Source organism: Caretta caretta, chromosome 3 (assembly GCF_965140235.1).
Source record: "Caretta caretta isolate rCarCar2 chromosome 3, rCarCar1.hap1, whole genome shotgun sequence".
Classification (NCBI taxonomy): Eukaryota; Metazoa; Chordata; order Testudines; family Cheloniidae; genus Caretta; species Caretta caretta.
Window position 1 is genome coordinate 3,046,303 of NC_134208.1, and position 23,286 is coordinate 3,069,588.

The following is a 23,286-nucleotide window of genomic DNA, read 5'->3' on the forward strand; positions in this document are numbered from 1 at the left end:
ATCAGATATCAGAGCAGGGAACTAAACTCCAGGAGGATGAGAGATCCAGCTACCGAATCTTTCTGTACCCCGCTCTCTGGGACCTTTCCCTAACTCTGCCTCTGCCCCAGAGTGGGTGGGGTCTCCGGCAGGAGGTGCAGCGCACAGCTCAGAACATCCCCCGGGCCCCACCGATATTCTTCCCTGAGGCTTCTGTAGCGAATTCAGTGCTGGAGAACAGGATGGGACAGCACGGGCTGGGGCCAGGCAAGCTTCCCACGCCCACGGCCTGGCCAGAGGGACCTCTCACACGGTGAGACTCTCCGCAGCCCCCTCAGACCACGTTGCTGAGAGCCACCCAGGGCCCCTGATGACGTGGGGATTTGGTGATGTGGATACTGGTCCCCTGGGAACTGGACATGCCCCCCCCTCCATTCAGCTCGGTTCACCCAGGGCACTACATGGCTCAGACTAAAATTAGCTTCCAGTCACAGGGCTGGAGGAGAACGGGTGGAGGTGAAAGGCTCCAAGTCCCAGCTCCAGTCCCATAAGCCAGCCAGTTCCACCCCCAGAACCCAGCATCCCATTCCCCACTCCCCCTGACCAGCCACCCCTTTGAAGTGAGGCTGGACTGGACAAGGGACCCTGACTCTCTTTGTTCCACCCCCCGTGAGCTAGGTAGTCCCCCCGCCCAGGACCTAGAGAGGAAAGGCCTCGTATTCCATTTCCCTCTCCCCTAAGCCTGTCAGTCCCCCCAGACAGGGGGCTGGATCGGAACCAGTGGCCCTTAGAGGTGAAAGGACCCATAGCCCAATCCCTGAGCCCACCCCACAGCAGCCAGTCCCCACATGGCTAAGCACTTTTCACGGAGTCAGTGGCAGAAAGGGAGGCTCAGGGCCCCAGGCACAGGGCCCCTCTGCTGCCAGATTCCAGGGCCACGGGGCAGTTCCCAGGATGTGGCCAGGGCTCGTCCAGCAAGAACGCTGCCCATCGCCAGCGACATTCGGGGTCACACAGCCCAGGCGCTGGCAGAGCAGAGACGCGCAAGGGGCAGCTCTCATCCCCTCCCGCTTCTGTCCCCTTTTTCCTCCCCTGCCTCCGTCCTCTTTCCTGCGCAGGGAACCTTCTCCCCGTCTGGCCTTATCTGGGCCTGCCTGGCTGTTTCCTACTGTCCCCCGGAGGCCATGCACGGAGCTCGGCGGGGCTGGGGAGGAATTGCTGCTGATGCAGTGGCGTGTGGAAGGTCAGAGGGAAGCACCGGGATGCCATTCAGATGGCAGGTGATCACCACCCCCAATGGGTCTGACTGGTCATTAACTGAGGGCCTGGGGCGCCAAGCAGGGGGCCCAGAGTCCCTTGGCTTTGCGACAGAAAAGGCAGGATGGTCTAGCGGTTAGAGCACCAGGCTAGGCAGGATGATGCCACTGACCCGTGCGTGTGTGTGGGGGGCAGTAACCTCCCTGGTCACACCAAGACTGTCTGGTCTGCAATGACATTCGGGAATGATCACAAGCTCCAGCTCTGCCCCTCTTCCCTGTGTCAGACCCCCACCCACCCCGCCCCCTCTCCTGGCTCCCAGGCCCTCGGCTCTCCAAGACCCAGAAGGGGGGAGGGACGCAGGAGAGAGAGGCAATGCACTGAGCAAATAGGGCACCGTTTACATTTGCCTGGGGCTGTTGAAACCGATGGCAGCACCCGATCCGCTCCAACCTGCCCTCTATGGCACGGGCCGCGGGACAGAAGTACAGGGCCACTCAACGCCAGCCCAAGCCTGCTCCTGTTCGAGGCGATTCTCTCCCAGCCTGGAGCCAGGAACGAACCTCTCTGATCTGAGCGCCAAGGGCAACCTCAGCCAGGTACAAGCTGTCCCCCCTTCCCCCCCGGGATTTGTGCCATGGGTGTACAAGGGGGTGGCCCCCCTTGGTGTGCTGTTGGGGAATGGGCAGGGAGCACCCCCTCCCCAGGGAGCACACAGCCTGCCTGGGGCCCCATCGCTGCCCAGGTGGCTGTGGGACAGAGAACAGCAGACAATGTCCCGTTGTGTGTCAGTCCCTGGGATTCAGTGATCACACATCCCTGGGGTGCTGGCGCAAAGCCAGGGACATTTTCTAGCCCACTTCCTTCCGCACAGCTGCTTAGCTCCCTGAGTGCTACAGGATGCAGAGCAGCTGCCCCACAGGATGGCACGTGGCACCCAAGCCTGCATGTCCTGCTGGACGTGGGAACGGCAGCGCTTTGCCCTTCTCCAGCCCAGCCCCCTCCAGCTGAGGATCGCCAAGCACCCTGCACACCCGAGGGAGTTAAACACCTCTGCCCTGCACTGGGAAGGTGGGCAGGCCAATGTGCAGATGGGGAAACTGAGGCACAGAGCAGCGTGAGAGTTGCCCAGTGCCGAACATAGAGCCCATGGTAGAGACAAGAACAGAATCCGACTCCTTGTCCTGCAGTCTGACCACATCCCCCTTCCTCTAGTGGTGTGCGGATCACGGCACAACGGACACAAAAGCTGCAACTTTCCACCTGGGCCTGGGGAAAGATTTCCCAGGAGGGCTGATGCCAGGAATTCCAGGATGGACATCTTCCTGCTGCCACAGGCTTACCCCCAACAGCACCGGGGGAATCAGGGGAGCAGCCAGGGGAGGCAGGGAACGAAGGCTAGGGTCCCAGAGGAGTGTGTCTGTTTCCATATTGGGAATCATCACATATAAATTATGCCCCCATTGATCCCCACACGGACTCGTCCCCTTCGTGCTCTGCCCCCGGGATCTCTGCCCTGCCCCGCCCCTTCATGCTCCGCCCCTGTGATCTCCGCCCAGCCCCGGTCCCCTCACGCTCCGCCCCAGTGACCCTCCTCACCTCCACAGCCCCATTGCCCACAGCACAGGCTGCCCAGCTGCAGTTGAGTTTGCAGTTCTGTAGGTGGCATGCATGCGGGCACAGACTGCAGCTGCCTCTCCCATCACTGTGTTAACTCTGCAAGGCCAGCTGGAGGACAGGGTGTGACAAAGTGGGACTATTCTTAATGTTTCCTCTGAATACTGTAGGGGTGCCTCAGTTTCCCCTATGCATTTCTTACATCTCTAGGGGGTAGGATAAGGGGATGTAATTGTTGCAGAGCAAAGGGCCAGTGTACATAAATGGCCCACACTCTGTCTCCTGGCAACTGATGGCCTGGGCCCTTCCCCCCTGCCAGGTGAGAGCTAAAGGGTTGGAGAACAAAAGAATCTGGTGACCTCCTGGCCTGGGAAAGGACAAAGCCCAGAGGAGGGGGGGCTGGAGAGAGTTTCAGTTTGGGGCTGGCTGGGGACGTGGAATGAAGTACAGACGTGGTTGTCTGGCTCACTGCCCCCCCAAAATGGACCCGGCTGAGGGGTCCTGTTCTCTGCACCTACAAGCTCTGTGTTAGACCATGTTCCTGTCGTCTAATAAACCTTCTGTTTTACTGGCTGGCTGAGAATCACGTCTGACTGCGGAGTTGGGGTGCAGGACCCTCTGGCTTCCCCAGGACCCCGCCTGAGCGGACTCGCTGGGGGAAGCGCACGGAGGGGCAGAAGATGCTGAATGCTCCGAGGTCAGACCCAGGAAGGTGGAAGCTGTGTGAGCTTCTTGCCCTGCAGACAGGCTGCTCCCCAAGAGGAGACTGCCCCAGAGTCCTGACTGGCTTCGTGGGGAGCAGTTCCAGAGCATCGCCCAGGGACTCCGTGACACAGGGCATCACAGATGCTAGGCTGTCTCTAGAGCCAGGACTCTGACACACACAGGGAGTAACACAAGGGGTCTGTTAACCCCTCGCGTTTCAGAGCAGAGTCGAATGGTACTTTAAACTGTCAAGACCCTCAGCGTGCTACAGCTCTATCCCATCGAGCCCAGATAAGCATGGCCGATTGCTGTTACCGGCTGCCCCCCTCTCCCAGGCCTTCTGAGCTTCGCCCTCCCAGATGAGCACTGAGCATCGGCTAACCCAGACCTTCAGCTGCTACCCAATGGGCTCAGTATAAACACCCAGAGAGAGGGACTTTGCCCACCCTGGTCCTCCAGACTCCACTCCAGGATTTCCTGGAGCTCCAGGGAACTGGAGTGGGAAAGTCACTGTGACTAATTTCAATGTGAGCTGTAATCAGACAGGCCAGAGCTTTCCATCCGCCTGGCCCCGGGGGAGCAGAGCGTGCTGCCCTCCTCCTGCTGCCTGTCTCTCATCCCTGCCTGGTGGATGCTGTGTCTCTTCCCCCAGGGAGGCTCCTATCAGGTTCCAAAGTGTGAGGAAGCGGGACTGTTCTTAATGTTTCCTCTGAATAGTGTGGGGGTGTCTCAGTTTCCCCTAGGCAGTTCTTAAGTCTCTAGGGGGTGGGATAAGGGTGTATGATCCTTGCAGAGCCCTGGGGGGCAGGTGTGTGCAGGGGTCTGGACACATAGAATGGCCAACGCCCTGTTTCCTGGCAACTGATGGCCTGTCCCTTCCCCCCTGCAAGGTGAGAGCTAAAGGGTTGGAGAACAAAGGAATCCGGTGACCTCCTGGCCCGGGAAAGGGACAAAGCCGGGGGGGGGGGGGGGGTGTGTCTGAAAGGGGAGTCAGTTTGGGGCTGGCTGGGGACATGGAGTGAAGTGCGGACGGGGTTGTCTGGCTCACTGCCCCCCAAAATGGACCCAGCTGAGGGGTCCTGTTCTCTGTACCTAAAAGCTCTGGTTTAGACCATGTTCCTGTCATCTAATAAACCTCTGTGTTACTGGCTGGCTGAGAGTCACGTCTGACTGCGGAGTTGGGGTGCAGGACCCGCTGGCTTCCCCAGGAGCCCCGCCTGGGCGGACTCGCTGTGGGAAGTGCACGGAGGGGCAGAGGAGGCTGAATGCTCTGAGGTCAGACCCAGGAAGGTGGAAACTGTGTGAGCTGTGTGTCCTGCAGACAGGCTGCTCCCAGAGAGGAGACTTCCCCAGAGTCCTGCCTGGCTTCATGGGGAGCAGTTCCAGAGCATCGTCTGGGGACTCCGTGACACATAGCATGTCCCACACCTTCACCCGATGCACACGCGGCTCCTGCTCGCTGAGCCTCTCCCTTTCTCTCTTGCCAAAGCCCAGCGGTTCTGCTGGCACCTCTCTCCTGCTCGCAGAGGCAAGGCTAATGCAATTAGTGCTGTTAATTATCCTCTGCAGGAAATGGACCACAACCTGAGCCTGGTACTTCAGCAGCTCCTTCGTCCTCTTGCACCCCACAGCTGGACGGGGGAGGGGCCTATCTCTGAGAGGGACCCCCCCCTCCCTTGGAGACTGGATCTCTGCCAAGCCCTATCATCATATACAGCAGTCTGGCCCCGGTGTGGACACTGAGGACTCAGCAGGGGTAGGCGGCAGGTTCCCAAGGTGGGATGGGCCACATGGCATGAGGAATTGAGATGGGGCCCAAGGTACCCCCGGGAGACAGGGAGGGGAGAGCGTCCTACAAGGGAACGTTCGTTTATCCACGAGGTAGTTTGATCCATTACCACCCCACCTGCACAGGCAGCCTCCAGGGAGCAGGGTTTCATGGCAGGCAGGGGGTCTGGAGGCCAGAATCTGCCCCCTCCCCCTGCTTCTGCCATGTCTAGCGCCGTCTCTGGCCGCGGAGTGGGGGCAGCATTCGCCCACCACTGTTGTCCCTGGGTGTTTTACCCATCTGGCTCACAGGAGGACTTTGGACATCGGGGTTAGTGGAGAGGAGTCAAGACTCAGACTCTCCAGGCAGGAGTCTGGGTTCGGGCAGGGTGGGTTAGGGGTCTGGGCGGTCAGGCCATCTGGAGCCAGGCCCCCCCGGCTTTCTGTGGCAAGCAGGAAGGGGTGGCCACTCCCCACAGGAGGCTGGAGAGGGGCTGGAAATACAGAGGCTGGGGGATGAATGAGTGGGGATTGGCATTCCTGTCTCGCTCCTGACCCCTGTTCTGGGCAAAGGGCCCCGGGTATCAATATAGCGGCGTGTTACCGATCCCTGGGCCTGCGGTTACTCTCACCGGCTCCATCCCTACATACGTCGCCGCGCACAGACTCACTCACCACCCCACCCCGGCGGTCAGCAGCGCGGGGTCAGCCCCATTACACGCCTCTGGGGAACAGCTACAAAGGAAGCACCACCGCTGGGTGTAGAATCCTAGACGCCAGCCTCACGGCCCATCCACCGGCCCACGCTGGCTCCCGCCACCCCCTGCTTTCTCCCACAGGTGGGGTGGGGACGCACACTCTGCCACACCCCCGGCCGCCCGCACGGGGGATCTTTCGGGGGGGGAGGGCAAACCAGGGCAGCCCTGGCCCTCTCACCATCCAGGACACAGGTCCTCATTACAATCTAATGCGTGCCGGGGGGGAGGCCCTGCTGTTGTCATGCCTCTGCACTGGCTGTTACCCACTCAAGAGAGGACTAGAAAAGCTGATTGGGGGGGGGGGGGGAGAGCCACGAAATCTCTCCCCTCCCCCAGCCTTTTAGGCACTTCACTGTCTGCTAAGCAGCCCCTCCTGCAAAGATGCAGTGTCCCTTTAACACACGCGCTGGCCTGGGGCCACCGTCCTGCATCCCATGCAATCCGTAAGGGGTGGGGGGAGGACTGCAGCCCTAGCGGAGGAGGGAAGCCGCGGAGCAGTTCATCCTCTGGGACACACGCTTGCTGAGCAGCCAAGGGTCTTGGTGTTGCGGGGCTTGGCTGATTGAGGGGGCCCAGCACAGTGAAAGCGTGGGCTATTCCTGCTGCATCTCACCAAGCCATTGGTGAGGGGAGCTAGATCCTGGGTACTTCAAAATCATCTTCCTAGGAGTAAAGAGGGACAGTGACTCATGTGTCTTGCCTACAGAGTTGTGTGCGTGTGTGTGTGTCACTCCTTCTCCGCCTGTCTGTCAGCGAGCGTGCGTCTGCCGCTGTCTAGGTGTGTCAGGGTGTCATGGAAGCAGCCTGGGGGCTGGCCCTGACAGTCCCACATACGAGATCGTCCCCCTTCCTGCCGAGTAAATATCAGTACAGGCCCGGGCAGCCCCAGGTGCAGCAACCTGCAGGGAGATCAGACGAGCAACTGAAACACTCAGGGGGCTGGCGGGCTCCAGCAGGGAAGATCCGAAGAGCAGAAACTGAGTCTTGGGAAAGAGCTAATGGGTGTGAACCCCAGGGTGGGTGGCTGGGGGGATCTCTGGGGTGACGCAGTGTAGGAGGAATGGGGTGAAATGGAGCAAGAGCAAAAAGCTGGCTGCCCCTCGCTCGGGAATCCTTTCACGTTGACATATCAGACTGCAGAAACCGGAGGAGCTGGGAACCCGGGAACTACAATGCCTGTGGCAGTAGGAAATCCGCAAAGGGTTGGATTAGACAGCACATGGTAAAGGGGAAGAAGTGGGGAGCCTCGGCAGCTTTGCAGCACCTTCCCCCATGTACCCTGCATTGTCTAAAAGATTCTGGATTCCTTTAAACGGCAGGGTTGCTGGGCTGAGCCCTCCGCTGGCATGAGCACTTCTTGCCTGGTCCACTCTCCAAGCCGAGGGGTGAAAGGCTACAAAGACAGCAGCTGGCTTTAGTCCCGGGGTCACCCCTCCTGCTAAGGAGAGACTCTGCCTTTCCCAGCTTCGTGTTTTGGAGGGATAAACCTCTAATGCTATTAGCAGGGGTTTAAACATGGCCACCCACCCCCAAATCGAAAATCAAGCTGTTTGGACACTGGGCAGCAAGGGGGAGGTTGCACCGCTAACTAACTGCTCTCCAAAAAGCTGCAGGGCTGGGGATTATGGACGCAGAGCACGGAAGGAGCCAGGCAGCCCCTCTCGAAGATGCTACCAACCACAGCTTTAAAAATTAATCTTCCAAACAATGGGTGAGCAGCGGCAAGGTCTCTGGCAGCCATTAACCCCTGGAGTTCTGGAACCAGCAGAAGCCAGGAGCAAACATTCAAAATGGAAGAGCTCAGGGTTGGGGAGTTTGAGCCCAGTTCTTAAGCACTACGATGAGGCTGGTTGTCTCAGGACTGGTGATGGAGAAAAGGTCCATCAATGGCTATTAGCCAAGATGGTCAGAGACACAACCCCATGCGCCAGGTGTTCCTAAAGCTCTGCCTGCCAGAAGCCAGGACTGACAACAGGGGAGGGAATCACTTGACTACTGCCCTGTTCTGTTTGTTCCCTCTGAAGCATTTGGCACCGGCCACTGTCAGCAGACAGGACCCTAGAAGGGCCACTGGTCTGACCCAGCATGGCCACTTACGACCAAGCCTTTCACCTTGAAGCTAGGCATTCAACCCTTGCCCCCGGTGCCAGTGAAGGAGTGGGGCATAGTGCCACCCTACATCACAAAACCTAGCTCTTAGGCACCTGGGGAAAAGTCCCGTGATTCAAAAAGCTTAAGTTAGGAGCTGAAAGCTCCTGTCTGGTGACTGGGAGAGAGAGGGGTCTCAGGCTGCAAGTCACACTAGCCAGCAGGCCAGGCAGGCAGCCACCTACACTAGCCCAGGGGATTTGCTGCTCACAGGGGTGTGTGCTCATAGAATATCAGGGTTGGAAGGGACCTCAGGAGGTCATCTAGTCCAACCCCTGCTCAAAGCAGGACCAACCACCACGAAATCATCCCAGTCAGGGCTTTGTCAAGCCACGCCTTAAAAACCTCTAAGGATGGAGATTCCACCACCTCCCTAGGTAACCCATTCCAGAGCTTCACCACCCTTCTAGTGAAATAGTGTTTCCTAATATCCAACCTAGACCTCTCCCTCTGCAACTTGAGACCATTGCACCTACAGCCGGGGTGCAGTGAGGTGCCTGTTTCTGCTTGTGATTCACAACTGGGAACCCTCCGGAGTTAGGCACCTTCGGCTGGGGCGGCTGGGTGGAAGAAGGCTTCCTCCTAACTCTGTGCCCAATGGCTGGGGGAGGGGGGAGTGGGAGACCCCCAGTGCAAGCCCCACCCCTCTGCTTGAGGGGGAAGGGCTCTGAAGAGGGCTGGCCAGAAGGGACCACTCTGACCCCCTCTATAACCCAGGCCAGAGACCTGCCCCCACAATAATCCCTAAAGCAGAGCTGTTAGAAAAACAGCCAGTCTTGATTTAAACATTGCCAGTGATAACAAATCCAGCACGACTCTGGGGGAATTGTTCCTGGGGTTAATTCCCCGCACTGTTCAAAATCTCCTCCTCAGTTCCAGGCTGTATTTATCTACCTTGAACTTCCACTGGCTCCAAGTTGAAGCTGGATGAATTCTAGCTTCTAAGCAGGAAGACTGAAAAAGAGGAGGAGGAGGAAGTGGGGGCTGGATGCTAATCAAGGCCGCAGGACGAATGTTCTAGCTGGGCAGAAACAAGGACCGATCTTAGAAATGTCCTGGAGGAGGAAGTGGCAGGGGTTGACATGGCCCAGTTGCATGGGGTGAGGGAGGCGTTAGAAGATGGCTCCTGAATCACCAGCTCAGCAACAGGGAGGGTGGTGTTAACAGTGGGTAGGCAGGGGAGGAAGGCTAAGTAAGGTCAGCAGGCGAATGAGATCTCAGGCCCCCGCACTGCCCTGAACAAGCCCAGGGGCCTTTCAGCATTACTGGACAGGAGCAGCAGTGGCTAGGGACGGAGATGGAGAGGAGCTGAAGTCAAGAGGCCTCTGTGCGTCAGCGGGCTAGCATGGCTGGTAAGGACGGAAGGGCAGCAGGCCGAGAACGACTGGTGGGAATAGATCTGGATGGCGCAGCGCCCCTGCTGTGAGGAGAGCTCACAGGAATCTCGCTGCTGCCCTGCCTGTGCCCACAGGCGAGCAGAAGCAGACATGGCATTGAGCTGAGGAAGCTTCGAGCACGCAGGACCCCAGCAGAGAGTTAAGTGCCCGAGACCCTCAATACCACCTCTTCCCTCTCCGTACATCCCTGTCTGCTATGCAGGTGTCAGGCAGGGCCGCAGGAAGCCATTTCCCACCACTAGGATATATAGGTCACTGCACAGCCGAAGTATTTCAGCTGGCCTGGGTTTGGCTCTGTATACAGTCCTCTCTCCTTGTTTGTGCATCTGCTACCCCTGCTGGTTTTTTCCCGGTCCCTCTAACCAGCTGGATATCAATCGTTTTACATGGGAGGGGGGGAGCGAGAGCTTTTCAGTGCTCTGCTGGTGGCTTTTACTGGTCTCAGTTTTAATGTCTTACATTTTTAGTCTGCAGCACTTAGATGCCTCACGGCAGGAGCTCAGTCAGTGGATTATATAAAAAAGTACACGCACAGACTGCTAAGCCAACCTATAGCCCCCCTCACTCCCATATATTTATATCCTCCTATAGACACATCTATACAAACATATCCCTCTGTACGCCACCCTCTCTCTACTACAAAATATCAACCCCACGTGAAACTGTTGGGATTGCAAAGGCAAGCATTCAAACAGTTAGGAAAGGCCAGAATTCAGGGGTCCAGTACGACCACAATTCGGTTCCCTGGTGCACCTCTATTAGAAACTCAGCTGTCCTGAGTTGAAGTCCAGTGTCTTTAATGCAAGAGAACAGCCGGTCTCTTCTTGCAACCCTCAGCGCAGTCAGTGTCTACCCGCAGCAGTTACAACACAGTATGTGTTTAAAAGTTGTGCATATGCACAAAGTGGGTAAATAAGGGTTGCATTGGCAACCTGAAATTTTGCCACTTTCTCACTTTTAAGTCTGAAATCTTGATATTCTTTTGGCATGGCTTTTGTATCTCATTTCCATGGTTTCTTAAAAATGAAACTGAAAAACAGATGTTTCATCATGTGGAACCATACTGACTCCTTCCGTAGCTTATCAGCATGGCTAGAGCCCAGGCCCTTTACGTCTAAAGCACAGACTTGAGCCAAGGAGCAACTGGTAGCAGAAGTTTATTGTTATCCTCCATGTGGACCAGCCTCATGAGGGGGGACGTGACACCCCTTCTGTCAGTGGTATACAAACTATTTGTTGGACAGCAGAGAAATGCTGAAAATCAGAATCCCGTTTTCTAGCCGTGTCTCTGAAGGAGAGTGTGGTGTTGGAGTGACAGGCAGTACAGCCAAGCTCATGGTTGGTGCAGTCACTGTGGAGTGTGAGTGAATGTGACTTGCCATGTTAGAGACCAGAGTTCTAGTCCTGGCTCTGACTAAACTGACCTTGTGCACTGTCTCAGTTATGACACCCCTGAAATAGGGGGGATGAGAGCAAGGATAACTAGGACACACTAAGACGGGAGGGAAGGTACCAACTGCTGTGACTGAAGCCCTGATCTGAGAGTAAAGAGAAAACTTGCTCTTTTTAAAAATTCAAATAAAAAAAAAATGTTGATTTTAAAAAAAGGACCATGTTTTTCATTACAAATGTTCCCACTTTTTGACCAGCTCTAGGTGAAGGTGAGTGAAGAACGAGAAATCTTGGTGCAAGGGCGAAGCGGCACGGGGAGCCCTGAGAGAAGGGAAGAGAGGTTTACCTTCCGTTTGCAATCAAGGACACGTTAAAGCTGCGTGTTTAACGTTAGCAAAGTGTTTGGCCACTCACTGAATTGCGCCCCAAAAGAGGGGGGACACCGAAGCACAGCTATACCAGATGTTGGGACGGAGGGGGGGTGAACCAACCCTATTTCAGGACCCTTAAACATCTGAAAAAGAGAGCATGACAGTTAAAAATCCATCTACACATATCCCCACTGAGTCTTCTACATGTGTAGTATTTTACCATTGTCACCAGCATATTACACCAACCCCCTTCGCCCCTCCCCCCGGCATAAGCATTAGGACACAATAGCCTTCTCACAGCAATCTCACTGAACGGAATACTAATAACGTGAAACCCCTCTATGGCTATTACACCAATGCCCCAGCTAACGACAGCCTTACATTGAATTCTACCCCAAGAACCCAGCCGCACTAACGTCATGCACTACGTAGCTCAGACGTTACAGCACAGTGCACAATCATCACTCAGTCGGCACAAGGAATAAAGGACTGTTAGATCGCAACCTCTACGCTCTGCCTCTGGATACCGTACTAATCATTTTCTAGGATATCTCTGTCATCTCCAGTCTTTAAAAGGGCATTTCCTGCTTTCAGTCAGAGATGACTCAATTTAACTAGTCATTGGCTCTATCGATCGCGGGGGGGGGGGGGGGGGGTCAGGAGCTTGTCGCATTTGGTCAGAGCTGAGGCTGCCTGACACCTTAATGCACGGTCCTAATCATCCTAGGTTGTGGAGGCCAAGAAACTACTACCAGGGTCCATGACACTAGCAGTATCGCGGAGAGCGCAGGCTGGCTTGGGGAGCAGAGATGAGGAAACTCTGTAAGATCATCAAGCTTAATCCTCCAGGCCACGGCACGATCGTCCCCTCCAGTGTCATTTGTAGAGTCCCCAACAGCACGCTAGGAATCTCGCAGACAGATTCAGAGAGATCTACCCAGGTATTCATACAGCCCATATCACCCTCGTTTGTGAGCGTACCATCCTGCTGTCACGGCCCCGGGTGAGTGGTCATGTAGCCAAACTAGACCAGTTAGCTCTTGCTGATCATCAGAAAGTCCCTCCACCCCGCTTTCAAGTGGTGAGAAGCCATGATCCTTTCTGCTCTCGTCGCGGTGTTCCTACTTGTCTGCCTTTGTCCCATGGCTCGCTATCCACCGGCGGCTAGACTGGAGGCTGCTGAACTCGTTCTAGCAATGAGTGTTTTCTGCACTGTTGAACTGCTCACCCGCCCCATGAGCATTGCGACAGCTACAGACTTGCTAACAAGATACTCTGACAGCAACAGCTAAAAACACACACCCTCACAAATGAACGAGGGTCCACGGCAGCGTACTAGGCTGTGCGACTGGCTGTCTTCTCTTCTAGCCTCTCTCTCTGTTCCTTTGAGTAACTCTCCAGGGATTTCTCTTTGGCATCCTTTGTGATCTTCCTGCCCTGGACAGCCCAGGGTCTAGATTGTTTTACCTGCAGCCGCACTTCCTCCTAAAAGCTACTGACTTCGAGGGCTGAGCGGGGCCTGCAGTCTGTGATCTTGACGTCAAGATAAATTAATGGCATGCCCCCGCCCCGTAAGAGCCAGAGATGGGGGTCTGCTGGGCCAGGTGCAGAGGGAGCAGGCCCTTCTGTCAGAGTCCTGCACATTCCCCCATTCCACCTGCTACTCCTAGGGGCACTTCTGATATCCTCAGAAGCTGTTTGGAGTGCCAGGGAAAGGGCAGGTAGACCCAGGTACACTGAAATACATCTGCTCCCTGCCTGGGTTAAAGTGGTTACTATTGGTAACGCCTGGCCATGGCTGTGTTGGAAACATTGCCCAGTGCTTTCCTCTTGGCTTCCTAGGTGGCAGAGGGGAGAAGCCCCCTGCACTGGCAGAGCGAGACCAGAGCAGAGCAGCCCCGTAGCAGCTCTCAGGCCTGCACCATCCAAGGGAAGGCACCAGGCACAGCTGGAAGTGCGAGGATCTGCTGAAGGGAGGAGGCCTGGGCCAAGGGGCCTTGCCCAGAGCTAGGCTTGGGTGGCAAAGGGTGGAGAGCCGCACTGTGGGACTGAGTTCCTCAGCACCACCCGTGATCCCCCAGCCTGCGTGGTACTGCCCAAGCACAGCACATCCCGCTGGGGGCAGACGGCATATAAAGACTTGCCTGGGGACACTGCTTACACGGTCAGTCTCACCCCTCACCAATACCTGGGGGATCCACCAAGGTACCTTGGCTCCACCACACATCCCCGCATCTCCAGCCCTTTGCCTCTCCTGCCTGGCGATTCCTTTCCTTCCCTTCCCTTCGTGTCTCGTTACATAGCAGCTGGAATTAGGCACAAATGGTCCTGCGGGGGCAGGGGATGGGATGAGGAACCTAGAGGGAAAGAAGATAGCCACGTTCTATCCAGGTCCAAGCAGTGCCAGAGTTCATAGGCCCAGATGGGTCTATCATTCAGAATTAATGGGCAGTTCTCTCCCGTCCTGTTCTCTCTCAATATTTGCTGGGGTGCTGAATCCTGCTCTTAGTGGCACAGCATTGATGGAGTCACTCTGGACTTACAAAGAGTGGCTGAGAGCAGAATTTGGACCTTAGTCTATTTGTGACACGTTTGCTCACTGTTTGCAGCCACAAGCGTGCACATATGCACACGTGTGCGGGGAAGGACGCAGGGAGAGTCCAGTGGCCTTGCCATGCTTGTCCTGTGAAAGTCTGCTCTCTCTTCGGCTCTCTTCACTTCGGTGGGGAAGGAGAGAAACAGCTAAGAGCAGAGCAGGGAATGGATTTCTCCAAAAGGCCCTGCCCATCAGCCCTTGTTCCACCACTTCCTCCTTTGCCTGGGAGTCTCTCTCCCTGCCTTCTGGGAGTTGTCGTTCCCAGATTTCATCTAGGCAAGGAAAAAGGGAAGACCACCACACACACCTGAGTGAATTCTGATTTGAGGAACTTAAATTTCAGACAGAAATTCCCCACTAGAAGACAACGAACTTCCCAAACAACAAAGCTGTGTGAGAGCCAGAGCCAGAGCCGTCTTCCCGAGACCTGGGGGAGAACAGGAGACGCTCCCCCCACCAGAGCAGGAAGAAAAGGTGTGCACAGTAAACCTCGAGTGAACACAAAGGGGCAGTGGGGTCGCAATACCGGAAACCCTGAGCCACTGACCCTGGCCACCAGAACAGGCTGCCACACCTTTATCCTGCCACACGTGTCTCTAGGCAGAGGTGATGGGCAGATTAAACACGTCCTCCTGCCATAAAATCTACTGATATGACTTTAAAAACAAACAAACATGGAGTGGTGGCTGTGGGAGGGGAATTCTGTCTAGTTAAAGCATTATAGTTACTGTAGAGCCTAGAGGCCCCAATCAGAGACCAGCACACACTGTACTGGGGGCCATGTACACACAGAACAGAGTCCCTGCCCAAGGAGCTTCCCAATTCCCTGTGTACCGCCATGTACCTCGCCAGTAGCCCCGGCCAGGACTGCCGAGTCCAGGGTTCCACACACTCTGTGCCAATTCTAGGCTGCATTAGCCAGTCTAGGAGCTCGAGAGAACCCTGGGGTCTGCCTTTGTCCAGCAGCCTCAGGAAAGACTCCCTTGCAGATCCATTGCGGCTACCTCCGGTTTCTTCTACTCCAGCGGCTCTCAACCTTTCCAGATGACTGTCCCCCTTTCAGGAGGCTGATTTGTCTTACGTGCCCTGAGTTTCACCTCACTGAAAAACTACTTGCTTACAAAATCAGACATACAAATACGGAAGTGTCACAGCCCACTCGTGCTGACATATTGCCAACTTTCCCATTTGTACCCTATAGTTATAAAATAAATCCACTGGAATACAACTATTGTACTTACATGTCAGCGTAGTCTCTAGAGCAGTAGAAACACTACTGAAATTTTAGTTTCTACTGACGTTGCTAGTGCTTTTTACGTAGCCTGTTGTAAAACTAGGCAAGTACCGCCTGGCAAACCTCTGCATATTTCCAGGGGTACACGTACCCCTGCTTGAGAACCCCTGTTCTACAGCACCAAAGTCCCTACGTACCTGGAATAAATGTCCAGGTTCCAAAAGCCATCAGGTAAACGACCTGAAACACCTACCAATGAGAGGATTATCCTGCCTCTTCTTTAGACGTCTGCCAGTAGCTGTGACCTCTGAACCTCAGGGGCTTTTGAAACCTATTTGCTGTTCCCGTCACAGTCAGTGACTGGGTGACTTTGGTACTCTGCTTCCAGCATATATTGCATATTTTATATTCTGATGCCTGGCCAGAACTGGGCTCTGTTCTTACCATTCTGAATCCCCAGCGAGGTATGGTGGATTGTGCTCAATTTCTGACCTCATGTTGTGTACGATGAGACAATGCCCTCTGCACAGAATTCCATCTCTCTCCAGTCCCACTATGTGTGGATGCTTTGAGGTGCCTGGGTGCTTCCTGCTGGCCCTCCATCTAGAGTTACTCTCTCAAACTCTTGTGAGGTTGGGCCATTTTGAGTTTCTCTTTTGAGCTTGTCTTTTTTTTTTCAGAAATGGGCAGCACTCGACTCAGTCTTGCTTCAAACTCCTTTTCCTGCAGCTTCTTCCTTTCCCTCTTTATAGGTCAAAGCATGCCTACTTTAAGAGACTCCCTATTGGGCCCGCACTTCATATTTAATGAGCACTTGTGCTAATTTGTGCAACACTGTGATAATTTTCTGAGGTCTAGGTGCAGCTTTGTACAACAGTTAACATAAAAACGGCCATACTGGGTCAGACCAAAGGTCCATCTAGCCCAGTATCCTGTCCTCTGACAGTGGCCAGTGCCAGGTGCCTGAGGGAATGAACAGAACAGGGAATCACCAAGTGATCCATCCCTTGTCACTCATTCCCAGCTTCTGACAAACAGAGGCTAGGGACACCATCCCTGCCCATCCTGGCTAATAACCATTAATGGACATAACCTCCATGAATTTATCTAGTTCTCTTTTAAACCCTGTTATAGTCCTAACCTTCACAACCTCCTCAGGCAAGGAGTTCCACAGGTTGACTCTGTGCTGTGTGAAGAAGAACTTCCTTTTGTTTGTTTTAAACCTGCTGCCTATTAATTTCATTTGGTGGCCCTCTAGTTCTTGTGTTATGAGGTGTAAATAACACTTCCCTATTCACTTTCTCCACACCAGTCATGATTTTATACACCTTGATCATATTCTTCCTTAGTCGTCTCTTTTCCAAGATGAAAAGTCCCAGTCTTATTAATCTCTCCTCATATGGAAGCCGTTCCATACCCCTAATCATTTTTGTTGCCCTTTTCTGAACCTTTTCCAACTCCAATATCTCTTTTTTGAGATGGAATCTCAAATGGAATCTCAAATGGATGGAATCTCAAATCTCAAGATGACCACATCTGCATGCAGCATTCAAGCTGTGGACGTACCATGGATTTATACAGAGGCAACATGATATTTTCCGACTTGTTATCTGTCCCTTTCTTAATTAGTCCCAACATTCTGTTCACTTTTTTGACTGCTGCTGCACATTGAGTGGATGTTTTCAGAGAACTATCCACAATGACTCCAAGATCTCTTTCTTGAGTGGTAACAGCTAATTTAGACCCCATCATTTTATATGTAGAGTTGGGATTACGTTTTCCAATGTGCATTACTTTGCATGTATCAACATTGAATTTCATCAACCATTTTGTTGCCCAGTCACCCAGTTTTGTGAGATCCTTTTGTAGCTCTTCACAGTCTGCCTGGGACTTAATTATCTTGAGTAGTTTTGTATCATCTGCAGATTTTGCCACCTCACTGTTTACCCCTTTTTCCAGATCATTTATGAATACGTGGAATAGGACTGGGCCCAGTACAGACCCTTGGAGGACACCACTATTTACCTCTCTCCAGTCTCAAAACTGACCATTTATTCCTCACTTTGTTTCCTATCTTTTAACCAATGTGACCAATTGGCGTCACATTTGCTATCCTCCAGTCATTTGGTACAGAAGCTTATTTAAATGATTGGTTACACACAACAGTTAGTAATCCTGCAATTACACATTTGAGTTCCTTCAGAACTTTTGGGTGATACCATCTGGTCCTGGAGACTTATTACTGTTTAGTTGCTGTCCTGTGGCTTCCAACAATTTCAACCTTGACCGGTTTCTGTCCATAAACATAGGGAAGAAAATGCTCACAGCAGGAAACAAACCTGACAGCATTTCCTTCTGCTCTCTGAACAGAGTTCTGTGGTCCTGCAGGGAGTGGTTTGGAAGCAAATGCCACTGCAGTCATTTTGCAGGATTGCAAATGGAAACAACTGGCTGAGATCTTAGGCTCTCTGTTAGTCTCAATACATTCTGGTACAGCTGCCTCGGTGCATTTCTTGTTTTAAATAATCCTTCTTTTCTCAAAAAGAAAAGGAGGACTTGTGGCACCTTAGAGACTAACCAATTTATTTGAGCATGAGCTTTCGTGAGCTACAGCTCACTTCATCGGATGCATACCGTGGAAACTGCAGAAGACATTAATTCAGAAGACATTCTGCAGTTTCCACGGTATGCATCCGATGAAGTGAGCTGTAGCTCATGAAAGCTCATGCTCAAATAAATTGGTTAGTCTCTAAGGTGCCACAAGTACTCCTTTTCTTTTTGCGAATACAGACTAACATGGCTGTTACTCTGAAACCTTCTTTTCTCAGTCACTCCAGCAGCATCCTATGCTGTCCTCCAGCAGCCGGGGGAGTGGGGCACTAATTGTAAGAGATTATGGATGAATATGATGGACTGCCAATCTTTTCACGGGCCTCTGAATCTGTGCAAATCCTAGGCCTTCTGGGCTCCCTCCATTTATACAGTAACTGCCTCCACCCTTCTTAGGCCCAGTCAATGTGTGTATTTCTTACAGATCAGGAGCTGGCATTTGTTTCCATTCCGTTTAAGGCTTTTCCTTTAGCTCATGGCAGAACAGCCCAGTGTCTCATTCTGTTGATTTCCCTCCCCCCCCCCCCGATCACTGATGATTATATCCAACCCATCCAGATCCTCAAAACCCAGGACATGATACTCTGGACATCTCAGGGGCTGGGGCAAGCCCAAGGGAGATCACTGGAAGAGATCCAGCTTCACAGAGTCCTAGAGTTTAATGCCAGATGAGACTTCTGGATCATCTAGTCAGACCTCTGCCCAGGCCATTAAATGTCACCATTACCCCTGTTCTGAGCCCAGTAAATGCTGTTTTAGCCAAACCCAATAATCCAGAAAGACATCTAGTCTCGATCTGAAGACACCAAGGGATGAAGAATCACTTGGTAGTTTATGCCAATGGTTAATCACCCTCTGACACATTATGGTAACACCGTCACTATTAAACATTTATGCTTTATTTCTAATTTGAATTTGTCTGGTTTCAGCTTCCAGCCGTTGGTTCTTGTTCTTGTTTAAAACAAACACAAGGAAGTGTTTCTTCACACAACGCACGGTCACCCTGTGAAACTCTTTGCCCGGGGATGTTGTGAAGGCCGAGACTATAACTGGGTTCAAAAAAGAACTAGATAAATTCATGGAGGATAAGCCCATGAATGGCTATTAGCCAGGATGGGCAGGGATGCTGTCCCTAGCCTCTGTTTGCCAGGGGCTGGGAATGGGCGACAGGGGACTGATCACTTGGTGGTTCCCTGTTCCGTTCATTCCCTCTGGGGCACCTGGCACTGGCCACTCTTGGAAGACCGGAGACCGGGCTAGATGGACCTTTGAGCTGACCCAGTCTGGCCGTTCTTATGTTCTGCTTTTCTCCATTAAATTAAAGAGCACTTGAGTAGCTGTTATTTCCTCTCCATGAAAGCACTTATACACTATAATCAAGTCACCCTCTCCCTCTTCTTTTTGATAAGCTAAACAGATCGAGCCCTTTCACGGTTAGGCATTTTCTACAAAATCGCGTTTGTGGCTCTTCTCTGCCCCACCTCCAGCTTTTTAGCACCTTTTTTGAGATGTGGACACCAGAACTGGAGACAGCATTCCAATATTACTCTCACCAACGCCAGACACAGAAGTAAAAAAAAATCACCCCCTCTTCCTAGTCACTGCTCCCCTGTTTACACATCTCCCCCTTGCTGTTTTTGCCGCAGCAAGGCACTGGGAGCTCATGTCCACTGCAATCCCAAAACCTTTTCCAGAGACCCTGCTCCCCCGAAAGGGGAGCGGAAGGTGGAGAGCGGCATGCTTTCTCTATCTCCGATTTTCACCCCAAAGTGAAGTCACCCTTTATTGTGAAGTCCAAACGTGACCTCAATGGTTCTCACGAGGTGCCCCCTACGTCCAGTGGCCTGGAGCGCCCCCTCTCTGCTGGGCATTACACACCAGGCTCTCCTCTGCTGGCACTGCCTGCCAACACTCCTCCAGTCCTGTGGTGATCGGCCTCAGGTCACGCTTTGGTCCCACCCCTTCCAGGGGAACAGGAAGTCCAGCAAAAACAAAATTATGGTCTGCTGCCCTCCATTCTAGGCCCAGTGGTTCATACACCCCTTTCTGAGTTTCCTGTAGTCTATATCCCCTGCCGAGGGACTTCATGCCACCTCACCAGTGGCTGGTAGGGGAACCCCAGCCTACCCTCTATACTGGGTTCCAGTCCGGGGACCCTCAGACAGGCAAAATTCACTCCACCAGACTCCTGGATGCCACCTCCCTGGACTTCTTCCTACCAAACCCTTCCCTGGCTTTCTCCTCACCCTGCCAGAGCCTTCCAATTCTCCACAGGTCTCTCCAGTCCCTACTACTGGGAGAGGGACTGAAGTATACCTCCCTCTCTCCCTGAGCCCCCGACTGTGCCGAACTGCCTGTTCAGAGCACCACCCACCCCCTTCCCATCGGGGTGTCATCATTAGTTAGGCCTACCGCCCCCACAGGGTGCAACCTGGTGGGATAGCTGGCCTCTGAGGCCCACATTAGCCCTTTCACCACCGGTGTGGGGGAGGTACCCCATCACATTAGCCCTTTCACCACCAGTGTGGGGGAGGTACCCCATCACACGGGCTTATTCGTTTGGATCTATACAAACTCATCACTGGTTTGATTTTATTACAGCGATCATATCATTGACTCTTTGATTTGGCATTTGTGTTTACTCAACACCATCGAGGTCTACCATCCAGTCAGAGCTTTTCCTTTATTGCTCAATTCTCACAATGCTTTAGAATGATAATTGGGAATTGGTGGATTCTCCATCACAGGCCATTTTAAAATCGCGCTTGGATGTTTCTCTAAAAGATCTGCTCTAGGAATTGTTTTGGTGAAAGTCCTATGGCCTGTGCTATACAAAAGGCCAGACTCGGCGATCACAGTCGACCCTTCTGCTGTGGCATCTACAAACTCCCGCAGCACTGATATTTTGGCAGCATTCTAGGGTCTCTATCACTGTGACGGACGAGAGTGCACGGAGAATATAATATGTTAAACACCTCACCAAATTCTTTAAGAATCTCTTTTGCATCTGGACCCGCAGACAAGTTATAGACCCGTGTGATCATCTGCATATTCAGAATGCTCATCAACTCCAGCTCATAGGGGACTTCACGTTCTACTCTTTCAATCTCTGAGAGGTAACTTTCCTTAAATGTACAGCCTAGGCTGCTTTCACACATGAGCCTGTTAAACACACTTCCTATTCACGGGTCACATCAGGCAACCGCTAATCAGACTCCCTGTGATTATGTTGCACTCAGCTCCCGGATCTACTTTGAAATTCACTTTTTGTTCATTTCCACTGTCACACATTAATCTCTTGCAGAGCCTTGTTTTGTCAATTTATCAAGAGGCTCAACAAAAAAATTCCCTGCATCATCAGAGCTTAGTGCTGCATCAGTAGGTTTAGAGGTACTGTCGTTATTTATTTATTTGCTGTTTGAACTAAGAACAAAACACACTTTTACAAAGTGGTTGCTTTCATTGCGTGTTTGATACCGCACCTCTTCTGGGGTGAGGGCCTGTGTACTTACAACAAACAGAACTGGGCTCTGCTGTTTGCTCTCCATTTATTCAGTCTTTATATGTTTCTGTGCAGCTGTAACTAGAAGCACGTCTGTTCTTTTGCTACTTTCCAGCAATTTCATTTGGGGAGCACATGTCTCGCAAGCCCCGCAAACACCCGCTGTTCTGTGCGACGTTAAGTCCATTTCTCACAATGAATTTGCTTGGACTCAGTTATCAATCATACCGGTAACTGGTCAAATTTACATCACTTTGCCCTAGGTATTTACATACGCTCAATGCCTCACCTGGCTTCTTATAAAGCATTGGTTCTCAACCAGGGGTCCGGGGCCCCCTGAGCAGGTTTCAGGGGGTCCATCAAGCAGGGCCAGCATCAGACTCACTGGGGCCCAGGGCAGAAAGCCAAAGCCCCACTGCATGGGGCTGAAGCCCAAGGCCCTGTGCCCCACCACCTGGGCTGAAGCCAAAGCCTGAGCAGCTTAGCTTCATGGGGCTCCCTGTGGCTTGGGGCCCCAAGAAATTTCCCTGTTTGTTACCCCCTAATGCCAGCCCTGGCTTTTATATGCAGAAAACCAGTTATTGTGGCACAGGTGGGCCGTAGCGGTTTTATAGCACGTTGAGGGGGGCCTCAGAAAGAAAAAGGTGGACAATATAAAGAACACATGTGCGGAGGGGTGTCACTCAGTAGCCTGCATGGCCCCTTGTGGCCCCTCTGAGCCTGCGTTGGTTTGCCCTGTCTAACAGCTCAGCCCTCTGGCCAATCCCATCCCCTTCCATAGTAATAAAGGGTCCAACCAAACAGAAGTCTAATGATCGAGCAGTTCTCTGGCCGGTGCTGTACAGGAGGTCAGACCAGACAATTGCAATGCCCCCTTCTGGCCTTTGCAACTATTAATAAACTTTATCCCAGGCTTTCAGCCTCATTCTGGACTCCACCGTTCTTGTTGCCCCATTCCTCGGTGGCTGGCAGGGGAACCCAGGTCAGCCGTCCCCCTACTTGGGTTTCTGGGGCCCTGTATTAAGCAGCTAAGGGCTGCTTCCTCAGACTCACTGCTCCTTCCCAGGGCCACTTCCTACCTTTCGCTGCCTCCAGGTCCCTTTCACAGAGTGACTCCTTCCCTTGCTTGCTCCCTGGAGGTTCTGGCTCCATGTGCTGCTTCCCGGCAGGCTGTGGCTGACGCAGAGTCCCCTCAAGCCCCTCCTGGCAGGGCTCCCCCTTAAGTTCCTTTCCCTGGGTTTACTTCTCCTCAGGAGCTTCCTCGCTCTAGGGGCGCCTTTCTCCACCTGCGTTCTGGTAGCCTTTTATCAAGTCCAGGTGCCGTTAACCATTCAGCTGCCAACTAGCCACCGAGGCAGTTGATTACTTCCAGGTGGGCTGGGCAGGGCTTGTTCTCAATAAAGAAGGCCCTCCGAGGAGAACGAGGCCTGACTCCCTTCAAGAGGCCAGCCAGACCGTGGCAATGAGCTGTTCCCAAGTGACATCCTTGCATGGACTACAGTATTTTTGACATCTCAGAACTGCAGGGTCGAACAACGTTCAGTCTCCTTTCGTGCTCCCCTTGGAATGTCTCCCGGTCTCCCGTGCCTCTGGGCCAGCCAAATAGGTCCCTGGGAAGGACTTCGCTCTCTGTACCAAGAAAACTGGAGAGCACTGGAGCCGAGCCCTGTTCTCTGCCTGGTTCCCACCCACGCTGAGCTACCCATGTGCCTCCATTTGCTCCATTTTTGCAGAAAGGTTCGATTCCCTTGCGACCCGGTGTAACAAAGGGGTGAAGCACAGGTACGCTAGGAAGGGATGTTTTTTCTTGACCTAGGACTTGAGGCTTTCAGAAAGTTACACTCCTATCACGCAGCAGCCGTCTGGACCCATGGACTCCAGAGGCTGCAGCCAGTGCTCGTTCCTCCTCCCCCTGCCCAGAGCAGATCAGGTCAGACACGGAGCTCTGGGTCC

The 23,286-nt window shown here is 53.2% G+C and overlaps 1 protein-coding gene across 2 annotated transcripts in view; it reads right to left on the minus strand.

The window, feature by feature from the left end:
* KIF3C (kinesin family member 3C) overlaps positions 1-23,286 on the minus strand; it is a 65,983-nt gene that overhangs the window by 34,984 nt on the left and 7,713 nt on the right. The window lies entirely within an intron of this gene.